The 25,986-nt window shown below is 32.3% G+C and overlaps 5 non-coding genes across 5 annotated transcripts; 4 read left to right on the top strand and 1 right to left on the bottom strand.

The window, feature by feature from the left end:
• Positions 1-508: 508 nt before the first annotated feature.
• LOC121226504 (U1 spliceosomal RNA) lies at positions 509-669 on the top strand. Its single transcript, XR_005924294.1, has one exon. It is a non-coding gene; the product is annotated as a U1 spliceosomal RNA (small nuclear RNA).
• A 4,790-nt stretch (positions 670-5,459) lies between these two features.
• On the bottom strand, positions 5,460-5,616 carry LOC121226505 (U1 spliceosomal RNA). The gene has a single exon (XR_005924295.1). It is a non-coding gene; the product is annotated as a U1 spliceosomal RNA (small nuclear RNA).
• A 7,636-nt stretch (positions 5,617-13,252) lies between these two features.
• LOC121226501 (U4 spliceosomal RNA) lies at positions 13,253-13,401 on the top strand. Its single transcript, XR_005924291.1, has one exon. It is a non-coding gene; the product is annotated as a U4 spliceosomal RNA (small nuclear RNA).
• A 4,305-nt stretch (positions 13,402-17,706) lies between these two features.
• Positions 17,707-17,866, top strand: LOC121226503 (U1 spliceosomal RNA). The gene has a single exon (XR_005924293.1). It is a non-coding gene; the product is annotated as a U1 spliceosomal RNA (small nuclear RNA).
• A 5,293-nt stretch (positions 17,867-23,159) lies between these two features.
• LOC121226497 (U1 spliceosomal RNA) lies at positions 23,160-23,320 on the top strand. The gene has a single exon (XR_005924287.1). It is a non-coding gene; the product is annotated as a U1 spliceosomal RNA (small nuclear RNA).
• The last annotated feature ends 2,666 nt before the right edge of the window (positions 23,321-25,986 follow it).

Here is a 25,986-nt window from a genome sequence, read left to right as displayed (position 1 = left end):
TATTATGAATTAGTAGGATAGGATCAGATAGGTTTTCGGTGTTTTTCCTTGAAATAGAGGTTGTATGATGGATTTATACACTTAATAATTTTAAATCAAATTTTATTTAAAAAGGTATTTTAATCTTAAATCACTTAATAATCTTAAATCGAATTTGATTAGAACAGGATTTCAATCTTAATAGTGACGAAGAAAATATCACTTGAATTCAAGTGTATTATACATGGTAACAATGAGTATATTCTTATTTTATAGGTATTTAAAGATCGATATTTGGTATTGAGAAGTATTCAACATATCACTATAAATTAGAACAATGTTGATAAAAAAAAACTATTGACAGAAATCAAGATTGGAAAATGTTAATAATTAGTGTTTAGAAAGTATTGAAAGGTAAAAATGTTCTAAATCTTTATGCCCACATGCAACCTGAATCCCACATTGCTAGCGTATGGTAACAAAACATAAAGGGTTGGTGTATAAGACGAGAGGATAGAGCAACATTAACATACTTACCTGGACGGGGTCAATGAGTGATCAGGAAGACTCATGGCCTAGAGCAGTGACCTCCATTGCACTTGGGAGGGGTGCTGCTTTAAGGTCTCCCCAAGAGGGAGAGCCTACGTCTAATTTGTTGGCAGTGGGGGCTTGCGTTCGCGCAGCCTCTATCAATTTCAAGTGAAAGTATTGATATCAAATTTTTAGGGATATAATTTTTGTTCTATATGATAAACAGCTTCAAATCTCGAAAAAGAGTGTAGAAAGTGTGTGAAGTGAACATTGTGACCATTCCATGCTTTAGTTGATACCAGCAGGAAACGATCCTCTACAGCTTCAGTAGGTCAAGGCAAATATCAGTTGGTTTCACTGTCAAGCATACTAAGAACACCTAGGTAGGCCTCCCAAAATTCCAGGCGGCAGGGTAGAGGAGACAGACATAATTTCTTTTTTAGCTGAAAAGAGAATTAAGATAATAATTCAATTCAGAATGTTCACAAATAAATATGTTTACAAATCTACCTTTGAAAATTATGTCATAGTAACGATACCACTGCAATTGGGGCTTTGAAACCTTTTTTTTTTCTTAAAAATTCCTAAAGTAAAGATTGAGGCCTTTGCAAACCATACAACAGAATCTAATCCCTTCACACATTACATTTTGCAAAATTGTGTTTTTTAATGGGCTTACCAATACCATTGCGTGTTGCAGTCTAATCGACATGCTTCTCCTGGCTTTTGATTAATTCAAAGTTTCGATCAATTTAACTTGTACTACAGATAACTTTGGTTCACTCGTTTTTGTTAATTTCTAATTAACCAAATTAATCATTGCAGACTATTACTTACGGAGGTCTGATTAGGCGGAAGCCAATAGTGTGTGGCAACAGAATAAGCCAATACAGAGAAGAGAAGAAACCAAAAGCAAATTTCTATCACTTGGAATCCGGATCTTCTTAAAATAGACCAGTTTTTCGGAGAAATAAAAAGTGACTAATAAATTTTTAGAACATTTGTCAATAAAGCATTGCGGTTGGTTTGCAGTTCAATGAAAGTTGTTGTAAAAGGTTATTTTAGTATCGAAAATATAGGAACAGAAAGAGCTTGCAGGGATATCATACTATCAGTGACCACATCTCCGCAACTACGCACGTTTGGTTCGCTGTAATGGAATAGAGGCGTATAACAATCAATTGTTGGTTGAATGTAATGGAATCGGAGGTGATAATAGCATAAGAGAAAAAACTAAAATGACTAGAATCCCTTAGCAAATTTTTTAGGTAATGATTTTGTTATTGTTATTATTTTAATAGATTTTATATCAGTAATAAATAATTTAATCATATTTTACATATTATTATTAATATATTAATTAAATATATAATTTAATAAAATTCTTAATAATCAATATTCTTTATGAATTTACTCAATCATATATATAATGCTATAAAGATAATTACATAATTATTACTTGACGCAATGTATGTTTTTTTGAACCACAGGCTCTTTTTTTGTCCAACTTAATTTTGAGACCTGATTTTTTTTTTTAATGTTGAAGACCTCTACAAAAATATTGAAAGGACGTTTGTATAGCCTGACAGATTGACCAGTCTGTTCTTATTTATTCCTTCTCCTTATTTTGATTTTTAAAAAAAAATTAAACATAATAAATTTTAAATATAAATAATTAATTACATCAGAAGTTAATACTTTGTAGGGGCAAATTTTTTGGGAGATCTCAAACAAGCTTAACCATTTGGTCTGTCTTGTACCAATTTAACCAGGTTATCAACCTCCTGATTAGGGTGTTCAATCTGTTAACTGACCAGTTAACCAACCCAAATATCATTAATTGAATTAACCGACTCTTTTAAACCTTAACGTTAATCAAACTGAAATTTTTTCAAAAAAAAAATAACTGAACTGAACTTTTTCGGTTAATTCGGTTCGGTTAATTGACATCGATTTTTATTTTTTGATTTTTGGTTAAAAAGTATAAAACATAGAAAAAAAACGATAACTGACCGATAATTATACTTCTAAAAAATCAACCGAACGACCGACCCAGATGATATATAATATTATTTATTAAGTTCGTACGACGATTCAACCGAAATCAAACCGAACTTCCAAAAAATTACACGACCGAATTATTCAGTTAGAACGATTAACGAATAGGTCAGTTAACGAATTAATTCGTTTTACCCAATTTGCACACCCTAATCCTGTTATCTTCTTAGAGATGTGGCTAACTCAGTGCCCATCTGCACCCAAATTTGATATTTTCTGACAAAGTAGATTGGAACTCGGAAGAATTCTTAAATGGCTTGTACCTAAGATTATCATTTTAATCAAGACATTATCATAACCCGATATAAGAGTACCAAACCATCTAAGATGCCCCATGATTCAGCATAAAAAAATAGAGCAGTTCTCGAATAACTGTGTAAAGCCAAGAATCCACCTCCCATCTTGATCACAAACAATTCCTCCTACTGCAGCAAACTTGTTTCATTTCTGACTGGCCCATCAGTGTTTAAATAGACCTAATTACCTGTCAAGTATGAGGTTATCAAACAATTCCTCCTACTGCAGCAAACTTGTTTCATTTCTGTTTAAATAGACCAATTACCGTCAAGTATAGGTTAGAACGATCTTCGTGTCTCAGATAAGGAATCCCTTTTAAAGAACATACTGTTTGCCCAAGTATAGGACACCCTGGTAATATCACTAATATTCCAAAACGCCTTGAAAATAAAAAAGATTTTGATTCTTCAAATGCACCAATATGATCCCAAAAAGGTATTCCAGTCTACATCTCCCAAGCACTTGACATGTGATTCTGCAAGTTTGATATAGCATTCATGAATTACTAGAATAAATCAGTTTGCCGATCTACTAGAATTAACCGATCCCAATACTCCTTGTTGAAGAACCGTCCATAATGACATAAAGTATATCTTTGAAACCTGCCCACAAACACCACAAGTCGTATCATGCCAATTCCCTGACGTACTCTTTCCACATTGGTCACCACAAGTCTTGTCTGTGTGTTTTTATACTAATGTTTTACGATTGCTAATCTTAAATTGAATATATTAGAGTTTGTGATCTGAATCCCGTTTGATCCGATTTAAAAAATTCGATATATAATTCAGTTGTTAAGAAATAAAATAGAGGCAAAATTGGGGATCTGGGGTGGGTACGACCTCGAGTCGAACCACTAATTTTTGACCGAAGGTTCGGGGGCGGAGCTCTTGCAGTACGGACCTGCCGCACAAGTTAAATTCGTTATAGGGGTATACTTTTTACCCTAACAACTGTGCATAGTCGAAAACCTCTTGTATTTTTCACATTAGTGAATTTCTTCTCCTTTGCCTATGATTTTCCCAAAAAAATTTTTGTGTGTTCTTATTTTCTTTCTTATTTTTGTGTGATTACTCTTGCTGTCATTATCGACCTATAATATAACAGAATATGATTAAAAAAACAATTAATCTTTCAAGAATTAATAGAACAGTCTATTTAATTATTTAAGATGAAAATACCATTTAAATTCAATCGTATTATACATAGGAACTATGAATTATATCTACAGATAATTTTAAATAAATTTAGGGTAATTTATTAACCAGTTGAATCAACCAGTTGCAATTTAATTTTCGATTATTTAAAAAAATCGATTTATTCAAGAATATATAATTTCTATAAATTTAGTGTTTAAAATTGCTAGCTGAATAGTAGGAGAAAATGTGCAACATGATAGAAAGATAGAGCGGAAGCCAAAATCTAATAAGGGAGAAATAAAATTTTGAATTGAAAATAAGAAGAAAAAGGAGTGTTTAACCGATATTTGTTTTATGGGCTGAAGTACGAAAGTTGTGAGCTGGTTAAGTAAGGTTATGGCAATGAAACGTAAGAAAACACATTCTGAGTTAGATGATAGTTGGGATTTGTGTTGAAATCTGTTTTTACAAAGCTTGGTTTTAGTTCACTTTCATAAGAGTCACAACCCTTTTCCTCTTCATCGCTTCAAATTTTCTACACGTTTGTTTTGTTAGGGAATATGGGTTTTCTTCTTTAAAACATAACATCTCAGCTTTGACGAGATCCCTAACCTTGTATTTCAAACTACAACATTCTTGGTTGAGTTCTATAATTTCTGTAACGATGGCTACAATGCTAATTAATTATACTAGCTTTGATGGAATAGGCGTTAAGAGGCGGTTCTGAAGAAAATACGGTAGAAACTCTATGTACATCATAGGAATTTAGTGATTTGATTCCTTATCCGCTCATTATGTCATTCTTATCAATTTTACTATGTATATCTTGTTTATCTACTCTTACTTTCTTTGGATTGTCACAAATTAGATAGTTAATGCGAAAATAGACAGATCATGTCATATGAATACCATTTTTTATTATGCCATCTCTACTTTAATAAAATTTGTTGCTCATGGAATAAATCTTGATCAATCAATCTATTCAATTATGTACTTTCTATTATGAATCATATGACTTGTACTAATAAGATTAGATAGGCTTTCATTTCCTCCTAATAGACGTTGGATGACGGATATAGATATGACTAAAAGATTTCAATCTTTCAATAAGATCAATCCATTTGATTAGATAGGATGAAAATACCACATAAATTAGAGTGTATTAAACATGGAAATAATAGGCGTAATTTTTATATTTACAAGCACTTTGAAAGATCAATATTTGATATTGAAAAGTACATCTTTACAAAATGAAAAACAATGTGCGTATAAGCACTAAATGTTAAAAATGTCCTAAACCCTTATGCCTTAACCTGAGCCTACATCCCTACCACAAACAAACCTAAGGGTGTTCTGTAAGGAGAGATATATAACAGCTTTTGAAGCTGTTTACCCATATGCAAAAAAGAACTATATCCTACAATTGATTACCAATGACTTTCCATAACTTGAATTGTAGAGGCTGCGCGAACGCAATCCCCCATGCCACAAATTTTGACGTAGGCTTCCCTCTTGGGAGACCTTAAAGCAGCACCCCTCCAAGTGCAATGGAGGTCACTGCTCTAGGCCATGAGTCTTCCTGATCATTCATTGACCCCGTCCAGGTAAGTATGTTTCAATGTTGCCCTATCCTCTCTCCTTATACACCACCCCTATGTTTTGTTTACTATTATTAGCAATGTGGGATTCAGGTTGCATTGGGGGCATAAAGATCTAGAACATTTTTATCTTTCAATGCATTTAAACACTAATTATTAACATTTCCCAATCTCGATTTCTTTCAATAATAATATTGTTTTATTTTATTAACATTGTTCTTAATTTTATAGTGACGCTTAATACTTCTAATATCAATATCGATCCTTTAAAATACCCATAAATATAAATTATGTCCATTGTTGCCATGAATAATACACTTGAATTCCGAGTGATATTTTCATCTTAAGTAATTTAAGATTGAAATACATTTTTTAAATCAAGTCGATTTAGGATTATTAAGTGTGTAAATCATATCTATATTTATAAATCCATTGTACAACTCTATTCCGAAGAAAGAAAAACCAAAAGCCCACTTAATTAATAATAAAATTACTTATTTGGATAATTGATTGAAAAGATTTATTCCCTAGACAACAAATTTTATTGAAGTAGAGTCTACATAGTAAACAAAAAATTATATTCATTAGATATGATTTAGCCCTTTTCTCGATAGTTTAATTTATACATGGATGTGCTCAATCCAAAGAAAAGAACGGATGAGCAATGCATACTAGTGAAAATGGTAAGAACAACATAATAGGAAGACAGAGCATTAACTCATCTCAATTCCTATAATGTACACCGAATTTCTATTCTAACTTTTTTCAGACTCATCTCCTTATCGAAGCCTTGTAAATTTCCCTAAATTGGTTGACTGAGTTGGTGTCACGAGTCAACTTGAAATTAACTTAGTTGTGAAAGTACTAAAATACCCCTACTTTAAAGGTAATTAATATTATTATCAGGGGTATTTTCATACTTTTTTATAATCTCCAAATAAAACAACTGAAAAACATTATTTAGGAATTGAACACAAGACCAACAAATTTATATAAAAACTCCTTGCTGCTCACAAATAATCATTTGTGGATATATTTTTAGGGAAATATTTAGTACACTGCTAATGAAGTTTTTAGACTCCACAAGTAGGATTAAGAGGTTGACAAGTGTTCTATAGGGGTATAGCAAAATATTAAAAAAACTTAAAAATAGAGTCTTCATTTTTTTTTTAAAAAAGGAGGAGTTGCCACCGATATTTTTTCTAGGTGTGATCGGACACCTATTAAATTCTCTTTTTTTAAAAGAAAAATAATCTTTTAAAATTTCTTTAAAAAGAGTCGTTTTTAGGTCTACGTCAAAATCCAGAGAAAATTAGGGTTCAGGAGTCGGTTACGCACGAGGAAGGTATTAGCACCCTCGTGACGCCCAAAATTAGTATCTCGTTAAGCGCGCGTTGTCTTAATTTTTAAAAATACGAGTTCAATTTAATATTTAATCGTGATCCGTTAAAAAATTGATAAGTTACATATTATTATATATCCTTTAAAATATAATTTGATATTTTACAAATAACATTTTATTAAAACACAAGGATTTTTGAATTTCTCGATTTTCTAGAAGGGTGTCCCATATTTAACACGAGCCAATGATATTCACCTTACATAGCGATGAAATCAACGGCTTAATGTCAAATCGATTCGCTGCCTTATTTGTTGAAATTATTTAAATTTAAAATTATAAAATTAAATAAACAAAATAATATTTCAAAATGCCATGAAAATGCTAATTTAATTAAAATGGGATAATATTTAAATACAGAGACTAAATAAATAAAATAAAAAAGATCGAGAGTTTATTGAAATCCCAAAGTTATGGTTTTGACCGAATCAAGCTACACTACTTGAGCTCTTTTTTTCTTTTTCTTTTTTCTTTTTTCTTTTTTTTTCTACTATTGGACCTGCTGAACCAACCTGCTCGGAGCTACTGGGCCTGGCTGCTGGGGTGGGCTGGCTGTGCTGTTGGGCTACTGCAGTTGAGCCTGTCGAATTCGGGCTGCTGTTGTTTTTTTTCTTTTCTTTTTTTCTTTTTTCTGCTGACAGGCCTGTTGTTGGGATGCCTACTGCTGGGCTGTCTGGCCTGCTTGCTGGGTGCTGGCATGCTGTTAAGGACTTGGGCTGTTGCTGGACAAGCCTGCTGGGTCTGGTGGATTTGGGCCTACTAGGGGTACTGCTGGCTGCTATCGGGTCGAATCCTGGTCAGATCCAGGTCGGATGGGTTGTGTCGGGTCGACCCGACTGTATATTTTTATTTTTTGCTCTTCTTTTTTCTTTTTATTTTTCTTTCTTTCTTTTGTTTTCTCTCTCTTTCTTCTTCCTTTTTCTTTTTCTTTTTTTTTCAAACCCTAGCGTCCTTCACCGCCACCACAGTCTCCTTGGCCTACGGTGCTTCGGTCGCCAGTATCCCCTTCTTCCCTCCCCTTCTTTTATTCTTTCCCTTTTTTTCTCTTTCATTCTCTCCCTTTCTCTCCTATTTTGACAGTCCCAAAGTGAAAGGTGCCGCTGTCCGTGCTCATCCTCAGTGGTTGTGGCTCCTCCTCCCTTTTTTGTTTTATTTTTTGGTTGTTCTTTACTACTCTTTTTTTTCTTTGTTTTTTTTCTCTATCGTGGCTTGGTTGCTTGGTTCGGTGATGGTGGTGGTGCGACGGTGCAGACGACGAAAGAGTGATGGTCGCGGTGGCGGTGGCGTGCGACTTTTGGAGCTGTTTGTTATATATTTTTTTTGCTTTTGCTTTGTTTTTATTGATATCTGACCCCTCTCCCTCTTATTTTTTCCTTTTTTATCTTAATAATTTTGTCTTCTTTTTCTTTGTCTTTAGGTGGCAATGGAGGGCATCATGAGCCTAGGCCGACTGTCGGAGTAGCTGAAGGTGCCAGTGCACGCCCGGATGCTGATTGGGGTGGTCTGACATACCTAGAAGGACCAAACTGTAGAGGACACAAAACTTTTGAGGTCAAAATGTAATTTTAAGAAAATTTAGGGTCAAAATATAATTTTAAGAAAGTTGAGATGTCAAAATATAATTTTAAAAAGTTAGGTGGTCAAAATGTAAATTTTAAATTTTATATTTTTTCTGATTATTATTATTAAAATATAAAAACCAAAAAATTAATGGGCTAAAGCCTAAAGAACAAAACCCAATCATAATGGGCCCAATCATTGGGCCCATATGAGACCAGCCCGGCCCGTAATTTGGAAATTATACACGAACCTTGACACAGACAAATTTAGTGATTACGCATACTATCCAAACTCAAAGTGTGTATTCTTACACTTCATTTCTGTAACCTTATTCAACTAGTTTATTATAATCTCTATAGTTGCGTTTAATACCTCATCAAGTTTTTTGATTAAATCAAGCTCACAACATTCTTATCATTGGTGAAAGAGGTTTGTTACCCCTGTAATACTTATTATTCTTTTTGTTCTTATGTTTCAATTCTCAATTTTTATTAATGCTCTTTTACTAATTTTAGTTTCTACTTTTTCTATTCTATTAGTTAATAAATTACCCTAAATTTAAGTAATTTAAGATTGAAATACATTTTTTAAATCAAAGTCGATTTAGGATTATTAAGTGTGTAAATCATATCTATATTTATAAATCCATTGTACAACCTCTATTCCGAAGAAAGAAAAACCAAAAGCCCACTTAATTAATAATAAAATTACTTATTTGGATAAATTGATTGAAAAAGATTTATTCCCTAGACAACAAATTTTATTGAAGTAGAGTCTACATAGTAAACAAAAAATTATATTCATTAGATATGATTTAGCCCTTTTCTCGATAGTTTAATTTATACATGGATGTGCTCAATCCAAAGAAAAGAACGGATGAGCAATGCATACTAGTGAAAATGGTAAGAACAACATAATAGGAAGACAGAGCATTAACTCATCTCAATTCCTATAATGTACACCGAATTTCTATTCTAACTTTTTTCAGACTCATCTCCTTATCGAAGCCTTGTAAATTTCCCTAAATTGGTTGACTGAGTTGGTGTCACGAGTCAACTTGAAATTAACTTAGTTGTGAAAGTACTAAAATACCCCTACTTTAAAGGTAATTAATATTATTATCAGGGTATTTTCATACTTTTTTATAATCTCCAAATAAAACAACTGAAAAACATTATTTAGGAATTGAACACAAGACCAACAAATTTATATAAAAACTCCTTGCTGCTCACAAATAATCATTTGTGGATATATTTTTAGGGAAAATATTTAGTACACTGCTAATGAAGTTTTTAGACTCCACAAGTAGGATTAAGAGGTTGACAAGTGTTCTATAGGGGTATAGCAAAATATTAAAAAAACTTAAAATAGAGTCTTCATTTTTTTTTTAAAAAAGGAGGAGTTGCCACCGATATTTTTTCTAGGTGTGATCGGACACCTATTAAATTCTCTTTTTTAAAAGAAAAATAATCTTTTAAAATTTCTTTAAAAAGAGTCGTTTTTAGGTCTACGTCAAAATCCAGAGAAAATTAGGGTTCAGGAGTCGGTTACGCACGAGGAAGGTATTAGCACCCTCGTGACGCCCAAAATTAGTATCTCGTTAAGCGCGCGTTGTCTTAATTTTTAAAAATACGAGTTCAATTTAATATTTAATCGTGATCCGTTAAAAAAATTGATAAGTTACATATTATTATATATCCTTTAAAATATAATTTGATATTTTACAAAATAAACATTTTATTAAAACACAAGGATTTTTGAATTTCTCGATTTTCTAGAAGGGTGTCCCATATTTAACACGAGCCAATGATATTCACCTTACATAGCGATGAAATCAACGGCTTAATGTCAAATCGATTCGCTGCCTTATTTGTTGAAATTATTTAAATTTAAAATTATAAAATTAAATAAACAAAATAATATTTCAAAATGCCATGAAAATGCTAATTTAATTAAAATGGGATAATATTTAAATACAGAGACTAAATAAATAAAATAAAAAAGATCGAGAGTTTATTGAAATCCCAAAGTTATGGTTTTGACCGAATCAAGCTACACTACTTGAGCTCTTTTTTTCTTTTTCTTTTTTCTTTTTTCTTTTTTTTTCTACTATTGGACCTGCTGAACCAACCTGCTCGGAGCTACTGGGCCTGGCTGCTGGGGTGGGCTGGCTGTGCTGTTGGGCTACTGCAGTTGAGCCTGTCGAATTCGGGCTGCTGTTGTTTTTTTTCTTTTCTTTTTTTCTTTTTTCTGCTGACAGGCCTGTTGTTGGGATGCCTACTGCTGGGCTGTCTGGCCTGCTTGCTGGGTGCTGGCATGCTGTTAAGGACTTGGGCTGTTGCTGGACAAGCCTGCTGGGTCTGGTGGATTTGGGCCTACTAGGGGTACTGCTGGCTGCTATCGGGTCGAATCCTGGTCAGATCCAGGTCGGATGGGTTGTGTCGGGTCGACCCGACTGTATATTTTTATTTTTTGCTCTTCTTTTTCTTTTTATTTTTCTTTCTTTCTTTTGTTTTCTCTCTCTTTCTTCTTCCTTTTTCTTTTTCTTTTTTTTTTTCAAACCCTAGCGTCCTTCACCGCCACCACAGTCTCCTTGGCCTACGGTGCTTCGGTCGCCAGTATCCCCTTCTTCCCTCCCCTTCTTTTATTCTTTCCCTTTTTTTCTCTTTCATTCTCTCCCTTTCTCTCCTATTTTGACAGTCCCAAAGTGAAAGGTGCCGCTGTCCGTGCTCATCCTCAGTGGTTGTGGCTCCTCCTCCCTTTTTTGTTTTATTTTTTGGTTGTTCTTTACTACTCTTTTTTTCTTTGTTTTTTTTTCTCTATCGTGGCTTGGTTGCTTGGTTCGGTGATGGTGGTGGTGCGACGGTGCAGACGACGAAAGAGTGATGGTCGCGGTGGCGGTGGCGTGCGACTTTTGGAGCTGTTTGTTATATATTTTTTTTGCTTTTGCTTTGTTTTTATTGATATCTGACCCCTCTCCCTCTTATTTTTTCCTTTTTTATCTTAATAATTTTGTCTTCTTTTTCTTTGTCTTTAGGTGGCAATGGAGGGCATCATGAGCCTAGGCCGACTGTCGGAGTAGCTGAAGGTGCCAGTGCACGCCCGGATGCTGATTGGGGTGGTCTGACATACCTAGAAGGACCAAACTGTAGAGGACACAAAACTTTTGAGGTCAAAATGTAATTTTAAGAAAATTTAGGGTCAAAATATAATTTTAAGAAAGTTGAGATATCAAAATATAATTTTAAAAAGTTAGGTGGTCAAAATGTAAATTTTAAATTTTATATTTTTTCTGATTATTATTATTAAAATATAAAAACCAAAAAATTAATGGGCTAAAGCCTAAAGAACAAAACCCAATCATAATGGGCCCAATCATTGGGCCCATATGAGACCAGCCCGGCCCGTAATTTGGAAATTATACACGAACCTTGACACAGACAAAATTTAGTGATTACGCATACTATCCAAACTCAAAGTGTGTATTCTTACACTTCATTTCTGTAACCTTATTCAACTAGTTTATTATAATCTCTATAGTTGCGTTTAATACCTCATCAAGTTTTTTGATTAAATCAAGCTCACAACATTCTTATCATTGGTGAAAGAGGTTTGTTACCCCTGTAATACTTATTATTCTTTTTGTTCTTATGTTTCAATTCTCAATTTTTATTAATGCTCTTTTACTAATTTTAGTTTCTACTTTTTCTATTCTATTAGTTAATAAATTACCCTAAATTTAAGTAATTTAAGATTGAAATACATTTTTTAAATCAAAGTCGATTTAGGATTATTAAGTGTGTAAATCATATCTATATTTATAAATCCATTGTACAACCTCTATTCCGAAGAAAGAAAAACCAAAAGCCCACTTAATTAATAATAAAAGTACTTATTTGGATAAATTGATTGAAAAAGATTTATTCCCTAGACAACAAATTTTATTGAAGTAGAGTCTACATAGTAAACAAAAATTATATTCATTAGATATGATTTAGCCCTTTTCTCGATAGTTTAATTTATACATGGATGTGCTCAATCCAAAGAAAAGAACGGATGAGCAATGCATACTAGTGAAAATGGTAAGAACAACATAATAGGAAGACAGAGCATTAACTCATCTCAATTCCTATAATGTACACCGAATTTCTATTCTAACTTTTTTCAGACTCATCTCCTTATCGAAGCCTTGTAAATTTCCCTAAATTGGTTGACTGAGTTGGTGTCACGAGTCAACTTGAAATTAACTTAGTTGTGAAAGTACTAAATACCCCATATTTGATATATTTTTCATTGATGATAAAGTATTATTATATTTATATTTTAAATTTAATTTTTACTCAAATCATGTTTTAGCATTTTACTTTGTAACTTATAATTATTTAGAAAAATTGAAACTTCAAAATAATTCAACCACTAAAAGTGGCTGACTTGAATAGAAGACAAGTAAAAAAAATCATATGTATCGTATTTTTATAGTATTATTATTTAATATAGGTAAAAGTTTTAATTACACATTTATTCATTTAATTTCTTGTGAAGTTAAAAAAAAAAAAAAACTACACTAGAAGCTAAACAAGGATACAACAAAATATACAAAATTAGGCTATTATATCCCACATGTGCTGGACAATAACTCAGACAAATCTTGCACCTGCTATAAAATGAAGCTAAAAAGGTCTGGTCAAGCCATCTTTGCGCTTGGGGCAATGACGCAGCTAGTGAGGTTTTAACCGAGGCGCGTCTATTGCTGGTTGAAAACTATTTCCAGACCCCCTCTTAGGCCTGGGTTCTGCCTGGCCTTGAGAATTTCTGGAAGGGTTCCCTTCGGGGTAAAACCCTACAATTTCTAGTTAATTACTTTGCTCTTCTTTTTCCCCTTAAAATTAAGATGGAACAATTTGTTTATGAAATTAAGGTGTTCAAAATATTTGAAGGATTTAGCATTTTAATATTTATTTTAGATTTTTGAATTTAAAAATACATACCGAAAATTCTTGAGCAAGTGTTCGACACAATAATGAGAGGTTGAAACTTGTTGATCCAAGCGTATTATACGTAGCAACTATTAGTACAATTTTATATCTACCGATAATTTTTATTAAATTTAGGGTAATTTATTAACTAATTGATCCAACCATTCACAATTCAATTGTTGATCATTTCACAAAATTCGATCTACTCAATTAATGAAATATATAAGTTTAATTAACCGTACACCAGGTAATTACTATCTACTAGAGAAATAATAAAAAGAAAATGTACAACATAATAGAATAGAAAAAGTAGAAACTAAAATTAGTAAAAGAGCATTAATAAAAATTGAGAATTGAAACATAAGAACAAAAAGAATAATAAGTATTACAGGGGTAACAAACCTCTTTCACCAATGATAAGAATGTTGTGAGCTTGATTTAATCAAAAAACTTGATGAGGTATTAAACGCAACTATAGAGATTATAATAAACTAGTTGAATAAGGTTACAGGAATGAAGTGTAAGAATACACACTTTGAGTTTGGATAGTATGTGTAATCACTAAATTTTGTCTGTGTCAAGGTTTGTGTATAATTTCTAAATTACGGGCCGGGCTGGTCTCATGTGGGCCCAATGATTGTGCCCATTATAATTGGGTTTTGTTCTTTAGGCTTTAGCCCATTAATTTTTCGGTTTTTATATTTTAATAATAATCAGAAAAAATACAAAATTTAAAATTTACATTTCGACCACCTAACTTTTTAAAATTACATTTTGACCTCTCAACTTTCTTAAAATTATATTTTGACTCTAAATTTTTTTAAAATTACATTTTGACCTCAAAAGTTTTGTGTCCTCTACAGTTTGGTCCTTCTAGGTATGTCAGACCACCCCAATCAGCATCCGGGTGTGCACTGGCACCTTCAGCTACTCCGACAGTCGACCTGCTCATGATGCCCTCCACTGCCACCTGAAGACAAAGAAAAAGAAGACAAAATTAGTAAGATAAAAAAGGAAAAAATGAGAGGGAGAGGGGTCAAATATCAATAAAAACATAGCAAAAGCAAAAAAAATATATAGCAAACAGCTCCAAAAGCCGCACGCCACCGCCACCGCGACCATCACTCTTTCGTCGCCTGCACCATCGCACCACCACCATCACCGAACCAAGCAATCAAGCCACGATAGAGAAAAAAAAGCAAAGAAAAAAAAGAGTAGTAAAGAACAACCAAAAAATAAAACAAAAAAGGGAGGAGGAGCCACGACCACTGAGGATGAGCACGGACAGCGGCACCTTTCACTTTGGGACTGTCAAAATAGGAGAGAAAGGGAGAGAAGAAAGAGAAAAAAAAAGGGAAAGAAGAAAAGAAGGGGGAGGGAAGAAGGGGATGCTGGCGGCCGAAGCACCGTAGGCCAAGGAGACGGCGGTGGTGGTGAAAGAGGCTAGGGTTTGAGAAAAAAAGAAAAAGAAAAAGGAAGAAGAAAGAGAGAGAAAACAAAAGAAAGAAAGAAAAAAAAAAAGAAAAAAGAAGAGAAAAAAATAAAAATATACAGTCGGGTCGACCCGACACAACCTATCCGACCTGGATCTGACCAGGATTCGACCCGATAGCAACCAGCAGCACCCCTAGTAGGCCCAAATCCACCATACCCAGCAGGCTTGTCCAGCAGCAGCCCAAGTCCTTAATAGCATGCCAGCACCCAGCAAGCAGGCCAGACAGCCCAGCAGTAGGCATCCCAACAACAGGCCTGTCAGCAGAAAAAGAAAAAAAGAAAAGAAAAAAAACAACAGCAGCCCGGATTCGGCAGGCTCAACTGCAGTAGCCTAACAGCACAGCCAGCCCACCCCAGCAGCCAGGCCCAGCAGCTTCGAGCGGGCTGGTTCAGCAGGTCCAACAGTAGAAAAAAAAAGAAAAAAAGAAAAAGGGAAAAGAAAAAAAAGAAAAAGAAAAAAAAGCTCAAGTAGTGTAGCTCGATTCAGTCAAAACCATAACTTTGGGTTTTCGATAAACTCTCGATCTTTTTTATTTTATTTATTTAGTCTCTGTATTTAAATATTATCCCATTTTAATTAAATTAGCATTTTCATGGCATTTTTGAAATATTATTTTTTTATTTCATTTTATAATTTTAAATTTAAATAATTTAACAAATAAGGCAGCAAATCGATTTGACATTAAGCCGTTGATTTCATTGCTATGTTGGGTGAATATCATTGGCTCGTGTTAAATATGGGCACCCTTCTAGAAAATCGAGAAATTCAAAAATCCTTGTGTTTTAATAAAATGTTTATTTGGTAAAATATCAAATTATATTTTAAAGGATATATAATAATATGTAACTTATCAATTTTTTTAACGGATCACGATTAAATATTAAATTGAACTCGTATTTTTAAAAATTAAGACAATGCGCGCTTAACGAGATACTAATTTTGGGCGTCACGAGGGTGCTAATACCTTCCTCGTGCGTAACCGACTCCTGAACCCTAATTTTCTCTGGATTTTGACGTAGACCTAAAAACGACTCTTTTTAAAGAAATTTTAAAAGATTATTTTTCTTTTAAAAAAAAGAGAATTTAATAGGTGTCCGATCACACCTAGAAAAAATATCGGTGGCAACTCCTAATGGACTCTATTTTTTTTTATCACTTCGACTGCCCTTTTTTCGTGAATAAAAAATATGGAAGTGACTTCATTCATATGATTACCATATTTTCCTGTTTTCATGACTTCAGACTCTTTTAAGGTTATTGTTTAGGAATTTGATCTTTCTTCTAAAATATAATTTTAGCCTCGATGAGATTTCTACCTTGTATTTCAAATAGATGATTGTTTGCTAGTTCGATAATTTTCATAATGATAGCTACAATGCTTATTATATTGTTAGATTTTATCGTATCACATGTGGTGAATAAAATATTTGATAATTAAAATTACTATAAAATATGATTAGTATTTTTACACTAGCAGTGTACTTTTTTTATTTTATAAGTAGCCTTAAAAGTTGCACGTATCTCTCTATTTTTAAGTTTTTTTTAATATTTTGCTATACCCCTATAGAACACTTGTCAACCTCTTAATCCTACTTGTGGAGTCTAAAAACTTCATTAGCAGTGTACTAAATATTTTCCCTAAAAATATATCCACAAATGATTATTTGTGAGCAGCAAGGAGTTTTTATATAAATTTGTTGGTCTTGTGTTCAATTCCTAAATAATGTTTTTCAGTTGTTTTATTTGGAGATTATAAAAAAGTATGAAAATACCCTGATAATAATATTAATTACCTTTAAAGTAGGGGTATTTTAGTACTTTCACAACTAAGTTAATTTCAAGTTGACTCGTGACACCAACTCAGTCAACCAATTTAGGGAAATTTACAAGGCTTCGATAAGGAGATGAGTCTGAAAAAAGTTAGAATAGAAATTCGGTGTACATTATAGGAATTGAGATGAGTTAATGCTCTGTCTTCCTATTATGTTGTTCTTACCATTTTCACTAGTATGCATTGCTCATCCGTTCTTTTCTTTGGATTGAGCACATCCATGTATAAATTAAACTATCGAGAAAAGGGCTAAATCATATCTAATGAATATAATTTTTTGTTTACTATGTAGACTCTACTTCAATAAAATTTGTTGTCTAGGGAATAAATCTTTTTCAATCAATTTATCCAAATAAGTACTTTTATTATTAATTAAGTGGGCTTTTGGTTTTTCTTTCTTCGGAATAGAGGTTGTACAATGGATTTATAAATATAGATATGATTTACACACTTAATAATCCTAAATCGACTTTGATTTAAAAAATGTATTTCAATCTTAAATTACTTAAGATGAAAATATCACTCGGAATTCAAGTGTATTATTCATGGCAACAATGGACATAATTTTATATTTATGGGTATTTTAAAGGATCGATATTTATATTTAGAAGTATTTAACGCGTCACTATAAAATTAAGAACAATGTTAATAAAATAAAACAATATTATTATTGAAAGAAATCGAGATTGGGAAATGTTAATAATTAGTGTTTAAATGCATTGAAAGATAAAAATGTTCTAGATCTTTATGCCCCCAATGCAACCTGAATCCCACATTGCTAATATATAGTAAACAAAACATAGGGGTGGTGTATAAGGAGAGAGGATAGGGCAACATTGAAACATACTTACCTGGACGGGGTCAATGAATGATCAGGAAGACTCATGGCCTAGAGCAGTGACCTCCATTGCACTTGGGAGGGGTGCTGCTTTAAGGTCTCCCAAGAGGGAGAGCCTACGTCAAAATTTGTGGCAGTGGGGGATTGCGTTCGCGCAGCCTCTACAATTTCAAGTTATGGAAAGTCATTGGTAATCAATTGTAGGATATAGTTCTTTTTTGCATATGGGTAAACAGCTTCAAAAGCTGTTATTATATGCTCTCCTTACAGAACACCCTTAGGTTTTGTTTGTGGTAGGGATGTAGGCTCAGGTTAAGGGCATAAGGGTTTAGGACATTTTTAACATTTAGTGCTTATACGCACATTGTTTTTCATTTTGTAAAGATGTACTTTTCAATATCAAATATTGATCTTTCAAAGTGCTTGTAAATATAAAAATTACGCCTATTATTTCCATGTTTAATACACTCTAATTTATGTGGTATTTTCATCCTATCTAATCAAATGGATTGATCTTATTTGAAAGATTGAAATCTTTTTAGTCATATCTATATCCGTCATCCAACGTCTATTTAGGAGGAAATGAAAGCCTATCTAATCTTATTTAGTACAAGTCATATGATTCATAATAGAAAGTACATAATTGAATAGATTGATTGATCAAGATTTATTCCATGAGCAACAAATTTTATTAAAGTAGAGATGGCATAATAAAAAATGGTATTCATATGACATGATCTGTCTATTTTCGCATTAACTATCTAATTTTGTGACAATCCAAAGAAAGTAAGAGTAGATAAACAAGATATACATAGTAAAATTGATAAGAATGACATAATGAGCGGATAAGGAATCAAATCATCTAAATTCCTATGATGTACATAGAGTTTCTACCGTATTTTCTTCAGAACCGCCTCTTAACGCCTATTCCATCAAAGCTAGTATAATTAATTAGCATTGTAGCCATCGTTACAGAAATTATAGAACTCAACCAAGAATTGTTGTAGTTTGAAATACAAGGTTAGGGATCTCGTCAAAGCTGAGATGTTATGTTTTAAAGAAGAAAACCCTATATTCCCTAACAAAACAAACGTGTAGAAAATTTGAAGCGATGAAGAGGAAAAGGGGTTGTGACTCTTATGAAAGTGAACTAAAACCAAGCTTTTGTAAAAACAGATTTCAACACAAATCCCAACTATCATCTAACTCAGAATGTGTTTTCTTACGTTTCATTGCCATAACCTTACTTAACCAGCTCACAACTTTCGTACTTCAGCCCATAAAACAAATATCGGTTTAACACTCCTTTTTCTTCTTATTTTTCAATTCAAAAATTTTATTTCTCCCTTATTAGATTTTGGCTTCCGCTCTATCTTTTCTATCATGTTGCACATTTTCTTCCTACTATTCAGCTAGCAATTTTAAACACTAAATTTATAGAAATTATATATTTCTTGAATAAATCGATTTTTTTTAAATAATCGAAAATTAAATTGCAACTGGTTGATTCAACTGGTTAATAAATTACCCTAAATTTATTTAAAATTATCTGTAGATATAATTCATAGTTCCTATGTATAATACGATTGAATTTAAATGGTATTTTCATCTTAAATAATTAAATAGACTGTTCTTATGTAATTCTTGAAAGATTTAATTGTTTTTTTAATCATATTCTGTTATATTATAGGTCGATAATGACAGCAAGAGTAATCACACAAAAATAAGAAAGAAAATAAGAACACACAAAAATTTTTATTGGGAAAAATCATAGGCAAAGGAGAAGAAATTCACTAATGTTGAAAAAATACAAGAGGTTTTCGACTATGCACAGTTTGTTAGGGTAAAAAGTATACCCCTATACGAATTTAACTTGTGCGGCAGGTCCGTACTGCAAGAGCTCCGCCCCCGAACCTTCGGTCAAAATTAGTGGTTCGACTCGAGGTCGTACCCACCCCAGATCCCCAATTTTGCCTCTATTTTATTTCTTTAACAACTGAATTATATATCGAATTTTTTAAATCGGATCAAACGGGATTCAGATCACACAACTCTAATATATTCAATTTAAGATTAGCAATCGTAAAACATTTAGTATAAATAACACACAGACAAGACTTGTGGTGACCAATGTGGAAAGAGTACGTCAGGGAATTGGGCATGATACGACTTGTGGTGTTTGTGGGCATGGTTTCAAAGATATACTTTATGTCATTATGGACGGTTCTTCAACAAGGAGTATTTGGGATCGGTTAATTCTAGTAGATCGGCAAACTTGATTTTATTCTAGTAATTTGCATGAATGGCTTATATCAAACTTGCAGAATCAACATGTCAAGTGCTTGGGAGATGTAGACTGGAATTACCTTTTTGGGATCATGATTTGGTGCATTTGGAAGAATCAAAATCTTTTTTATTTTTCAAGGCGTGTCTTGGAATATTAGTGATATTACCAGGGTGTCCTATACTTGGGCAAAACAGTATGTCTCTTTTAAAAGGGATTCCTTATCTGAGACACGAAGATCGGTTCTAACCTCATACTTGACAGGTAATTAGGTCTATTTAAACAGAAATGAAACAAGTTTTGCTGCAGTAGGAGGAATTGTTTTGATAACCTCATACTTGACAGGTAATTAGGTCTATTTAAACACTGATGGGCCAGTCAGAAATGAAACAAGTTTTGCTGCAGTAGGAGGAATTGTTTGTGATCAAGATGGGAGGTGGATTCTTGGCTTTAACAGTTATTCGAGGAACTGCTCTATTTTTTTATGCTGAATCATGGGGCATCTTAGATGGTTTGGTACTCTTAATCGATCGGGGTTATGATAATGTCTTGATTAAAAATGATAATCTTGAGGTGACTAAGGCCATTTAAGAGAATTCTTCCAAGAGTTCCAAATCTACTTTGATCAGAAGAATTCATCAAATTTGGGTGCAGATTGGGCACTGGAGTATATGCCACATCTCTAGAGAAGATAACCAGGATTAGGGGTGTGCAAATTTTGGGTAAAACCGAATTAATTCGGTTAACTGACCTAATTCGGTTAATCGTTCGGTTAACTGAATTAATTCGGTCGGGGTCGGTTAATAATTTTTTTGGAAGTTCGGTTAATGATTAATTCGGTTCGAACTCGGTCGGTTAACCGAACTTAATAAATAATATTATAATATTCAGTCTGGGGTCGGTCGGTTCGGTTGATTTTTTAGAAGTATAAATTAATCGGTCAGTTAATTCGGTTAATTTTTTTTCTATGTTTTATACTTGTTTTAACCAAAAATCAAAAAACCTATAAAATTCGATTGGTTCAATTAACCGACCGAATTAACCGAAAAAGTTCAGTTCAGTTATTTTTTTTTTGAAAAAATTTCAGTTTGATTAACGGTTAAGGGTTTAAAAGAGTCGGTTAATTCAATTAATGATAGTTTGGGTTGGTTAACTGGTCAGTTAACAGATTGAACACCCCTAATCAGGAGGTTGATAACCTGGTTAAATTGGTACAAGACAGACCAAATGGTTTAAGCTTGTTTGAGATCTCCCAAAAAATTTGCCCCTACAAAGTATTAACTTCTGATGTAATTAATTATTTATATTTATAATAATTTATTATGTTTAATTTTTTTTTAAAAATCAAAATAAGGAGAAGGAATAAATAAGAACAAGACTGGTCAATCTGTCAGGCTATACAAACGTCCTTTCAATATTTTTGTAGAGGTCTTCAACATTTAAAAAAAAAAATCAGGTCTCAAAAATTAAGTTGGACAAAAAAAAGACCTGTGGTTCAAAAAAACATACATTGCGTCAAGTTAATAATTATGTTAAATTATCTTTTATAGCATTATATATTATGATTTGAGTAAATTCATATAAGAATATTGATTATTAAGAATTTTATTAAATTATATATTTTAATTAAATATATTTAATAATAATTATGTTAAAATATGATTAAATTATTTATTACTGATATTAATAATCTTATTAAAATTTAATAACAATAACAATAATCATTTACCTAAACAAATTTATGCTAAGGGTATTCTAGTCATTTTAGTTTTTTCCCTTATGCTATTACACCTCCATTCCATTCAACCAAACACAAGAATACTATTACGCCTCTATTCCATTACATTCAACCAAACAATTGATTTGTTATTACGCCTCTATTCCATTACAGCGAACCAAACGTGCTGTTAGTTGCGGAGATGTGGTCACTGATAGTATGATTCCATTACAAGAATGCTAAGGGCACATTGCAATTTGAACTCGGCAACCGAGTCGGGTATAGGGTGTTACAATAATGATAGTTATAGTTCTCATTAATATTACTAGATTTTATCGCACCACAATGTGGGTGAACAAAAATATTTGATAATTAAAACATATCTATAAAAATATGGGTTAGTATTTGGTATACTTGTAGTATACTTTTTTTATTTCACAAGTAGCTTTAAAAAATTGCTACATGTCTCCTTTTTAAATATTTTATTATACCCCTGTAGGACGCTTGTCAACCTCCTGACCTTACTTATGAAGTCTAAAAACGCCATTAGCAGTATACCAAATATTTCCCTAAAAATATATCAACAAATTATATGAAAATATGAAAATATATTAATTACCCTTTTAAGGTAAGGGTATTTTAGGATAGATGTTAGCTTGGATAGGGAGATTTACAAGGCTTTGGTTGAATAAGCATAAGGAGGTGATTTTGAAAAAGCTAAAATAGAAATTTGGTGTGGATTATAGGAATTGAGATAAGTTAATGCTTTGTTCATCCACTCTTTTCCTTGGATTGAGCATTAAACTAACAAAGAGAAAAGGGCCAAATCATATCTAATGAATACCATTTTTTACTATGTAAACTCTACTCCAATAAAATTTGTTGTTTAGGGAAAAAATCCTTTTCAATTAATTTGTTTAAATAAGTACTTTTATTATGAATTAAGTAGGATCAGATAGGTTTTCGGTGTTTCTTTCCTTGAAATAGAGGTTGTATGATGGATTTATACACTTAATAATTTTAAATCAAATTTTATTTAAAAAAGGTATTTTAATCTTAAATCACTTAATAATCTTAAATCGAATTTGATTAGAAACAGGGATTTCAATCTTAAATTAGTGACGAAGAAAATATCACTTGAATTCAAGTGTATTATACATGGTAACAATGAGTATACTTCTTATATTTATAGGTATTTTAAAAGATCGATATTTGGTATTGAGAAGTATTTAACATATCACTATAAAATTAAGAACAATGTTGATAAAAAAAAACTATTATTATTGACAGAAATCAAGATTGGGAAATGTTAATAATTAGTGTTTAGAAGTATTGAAAGGTAAAAATGTTCTAAATCTTTATGCCCACAATGCAACCTGAATCCCACATTGCTAGCGTATGGTAAACAAAACATAAAGGGTGGTGTATAAGGAGAGAGGATAGAGCAACATTAAAACATACTTACCTGGACGGGGTCAATGAGTGATCAGGAAGACTCATGGCCTAGAGCAGTGACCTCCATTGCACTTGGGAGGGGTGCTGCTTTAAGGTCTCCCCAAGAGGGAGAGCCTACGTCATAATTTGTGGCAGTGGGGGCTTGCGTTCGCGCAGCCTCTATCAATTTCAAGTGAAAGTAATTGATATCAAATTTTAGGATATAATTCTTTGTTCTATATGGATAAACAGCTTCAAAATCTCGAAAAAGAGTGTAGAAAGTGTGTGAGTGAACATTGTGACCATTCCATGCTTTAGTTGATACCAGCAGGAAACGATCCTCTACAGCTTCAGTAGGGTCAAAGGCAAATATCAGTTGGTTTCAACTGTCAAGCATACTTAAGAACACCTAGGTAGCCTCCCAAAAATTCCAGGCGGGCAGGTAAGAGGAGACAGACATAATTTCTTTTTTAGCTGAAAAGAGAATTAAGATAATAATTCAATTCAGAATGTTCACAAATAAATATGTTTACAAATCTACCTTTTGAAAATTATGTCATAGTAACGATACCACTGCAATTGGGCTTTGAAACCTTTTTTTTTTCTTAAAAATTCCTAAAGTAAAGATTGAAGCCTTTGCAAAACCATACAAACAGAATCTAATCCCTTCACACATTACATTTTGCAAATTGTTGTTTTATTTAATGGCTTACCAATACCATTGCGTAGTTGCAGGTCTAATCGACATGCTTCTCCTGCTTTTGATTAATTCAAAAGTTTCGATCAATTTAACTTGTACTACAGATAACTTTGGTTCACTCGGTTTTTGTTAATTTCTAATTAACCAAATCAACCAATTCATCAATTCATATATATATCATAACATGAGTCAAGCCAATTTCGTATTTTCATCAAGTGATATTATTTTTAATTTTATTCAATTTTACCTTTTATCTTGATAATCAACCAACATCGTATTAGTTCAGTTTGATTAATCATTTTTAACTCACCTCATTACCATAACATGCAAAACAAGGTAACCATGCAACAATTGAAATTAATCAAATCATAGAAATACAAATCGAACACTCGAGTTACTCGTCATCGGCTTTCATCTTTCCTCTCCCTATTGACGTTCCCGCATCGTATTTTGCTACGAATAATAACCTGACAATACATAATATTAAATTCCAGCTCAAATCACAAATAATTACAAAGTCACATATATTTTACAATTTATCCAATTTAGTCCCTAAAACCGAGACTAACCTAACTTTCAATTTAAAGCTCCAAATTGAAATCTAATTTCACTAATGCTTATCAGAGACCTCCTATTTCTTATTTCTACTGCCAATTTAATATTTTATATAGTTTAGTCCCTAATGTAAAAAGTTATAAATTAACTTTACAATTCAGTCATTCTTTCACATCTAAACTTAAAATCTATCAATTTAACACCTAAAACTTCAAGAAATCAACAATGGCAACTTTCTAAAACTTTAACAGTTTTACAAATTGGTACATGGGTAAGCTAAATACAGCTCCCATGACCTCAAAAACATAAAAATTACAAGAAAATGACTTGATTGTAACATCTAATTAGTGACCAAAACTTTGAAAACCCTTGGAACCTTTTGTTTTTCTCTTCATGGTTTGTAGGTGGAAGATGACAGAAAGTTTCTCTTTCATTCCACCAAATTGTCTTATTTATAATAGGATTAATTTGTAATTTAGTTTAATTACTTATGTTTTAACTAATTTAACCGTAATTAACTTAGGTTAGTGACTAAATAATCTTACCGTTCACTATTTTTCATTTAAATATGATTTAATTGCTATTTTGGATCTTTGGTTAATTACAATGTCAGTCCTCAAGTCATTTCTTAATTAAAAATCTATAGTGATTGGACTTTAGAATTTAGTCACTAAACCTTAATTAAACACAATTTCGACTAAATTACTTATCCAAAATTCAATTCACTTATATAATAACTTTGTAAGTATTTAATAATATTTACGGGATTGGTTTACGGAAATGGAGTCTCAAACCCGTCTTTTTTGACACCACTAGAAACCGGATCGTTACAATTATAAAAATTATTGAAACTCAACAAACAGTCGTTCTACTTTGGAAAACAAGGTTAGGAATCTCATCGTGGTTAAAATGTTATGTTTTCAGAAGAAAGACCCAAGTTCCCTAAACAAACAACCTATAGAAGAGTATGAAGCCATGAAAAGAGGGAAAAATGGTGCAACTCATATGAAAGTGAATTGAAACCAAGCTTACTCCATCCATATAATCCGAGCCATACTCCATCCATACGATTGAATTTAGAATGTGTATTCTTACACTTCATTCCAGTAACCTTATTCAACCAGTTTATCACAACCTCTCATAGTTGCTTAACACCTCATCAAGTTCTCACAATAAATCAAGCTTACAACTTTCTTATCATTGGTCAAGAGGTTTGTTAGCCATGTAATACTTATTATTCTTCTTTTCCAATTCTCAATTTTTATTGCTCTTTCATTACTTTTAGTTTCTGCTTTTTCTATTCTATTTTACGTTTTCTTTTTATTATCTCTGGTAGTAATTACTATGTTAACTCAGTCAGAAATTTTAAACACCGAATTTATTAAAGTTATATATTTCAATAGACCGAATTTAAGTGCTATTTTCATCTAACTTAGAAGGTGTATTCCTACACTCCATTTTCATAACCTTGCTCAACAAGTTTATCACAATCTCTCATTATTATGTCCAACACTTCATCAAATGAATAAATTTGATTATTTGAATTGCTATTGTCTGTATTTTTAAACACTAATCTCTTACAAATAAATAAATAT

This window comes from Gossypium hirsutum, unplaced genomic scaffold (genome assembly GCF_007990345.1).
Source record: "Gossypium hirsutum isolate 1008001.06 unplaced genomic scaffold, Gossypium_hirsutum_v2.1 scaffold_223, whole genome shotgun sequence".
Taxonomy (NCBI): domain Eukaryota; kingdom Viridiplantae; phylum Streptophyta; class Magnoliopsida; order Malvales; family Malvaceae; genus Gossypium; species Gossypium hirsutum.
This window is presented reverse-complemented; position numbering and strand designations above follow the sequence as displayed.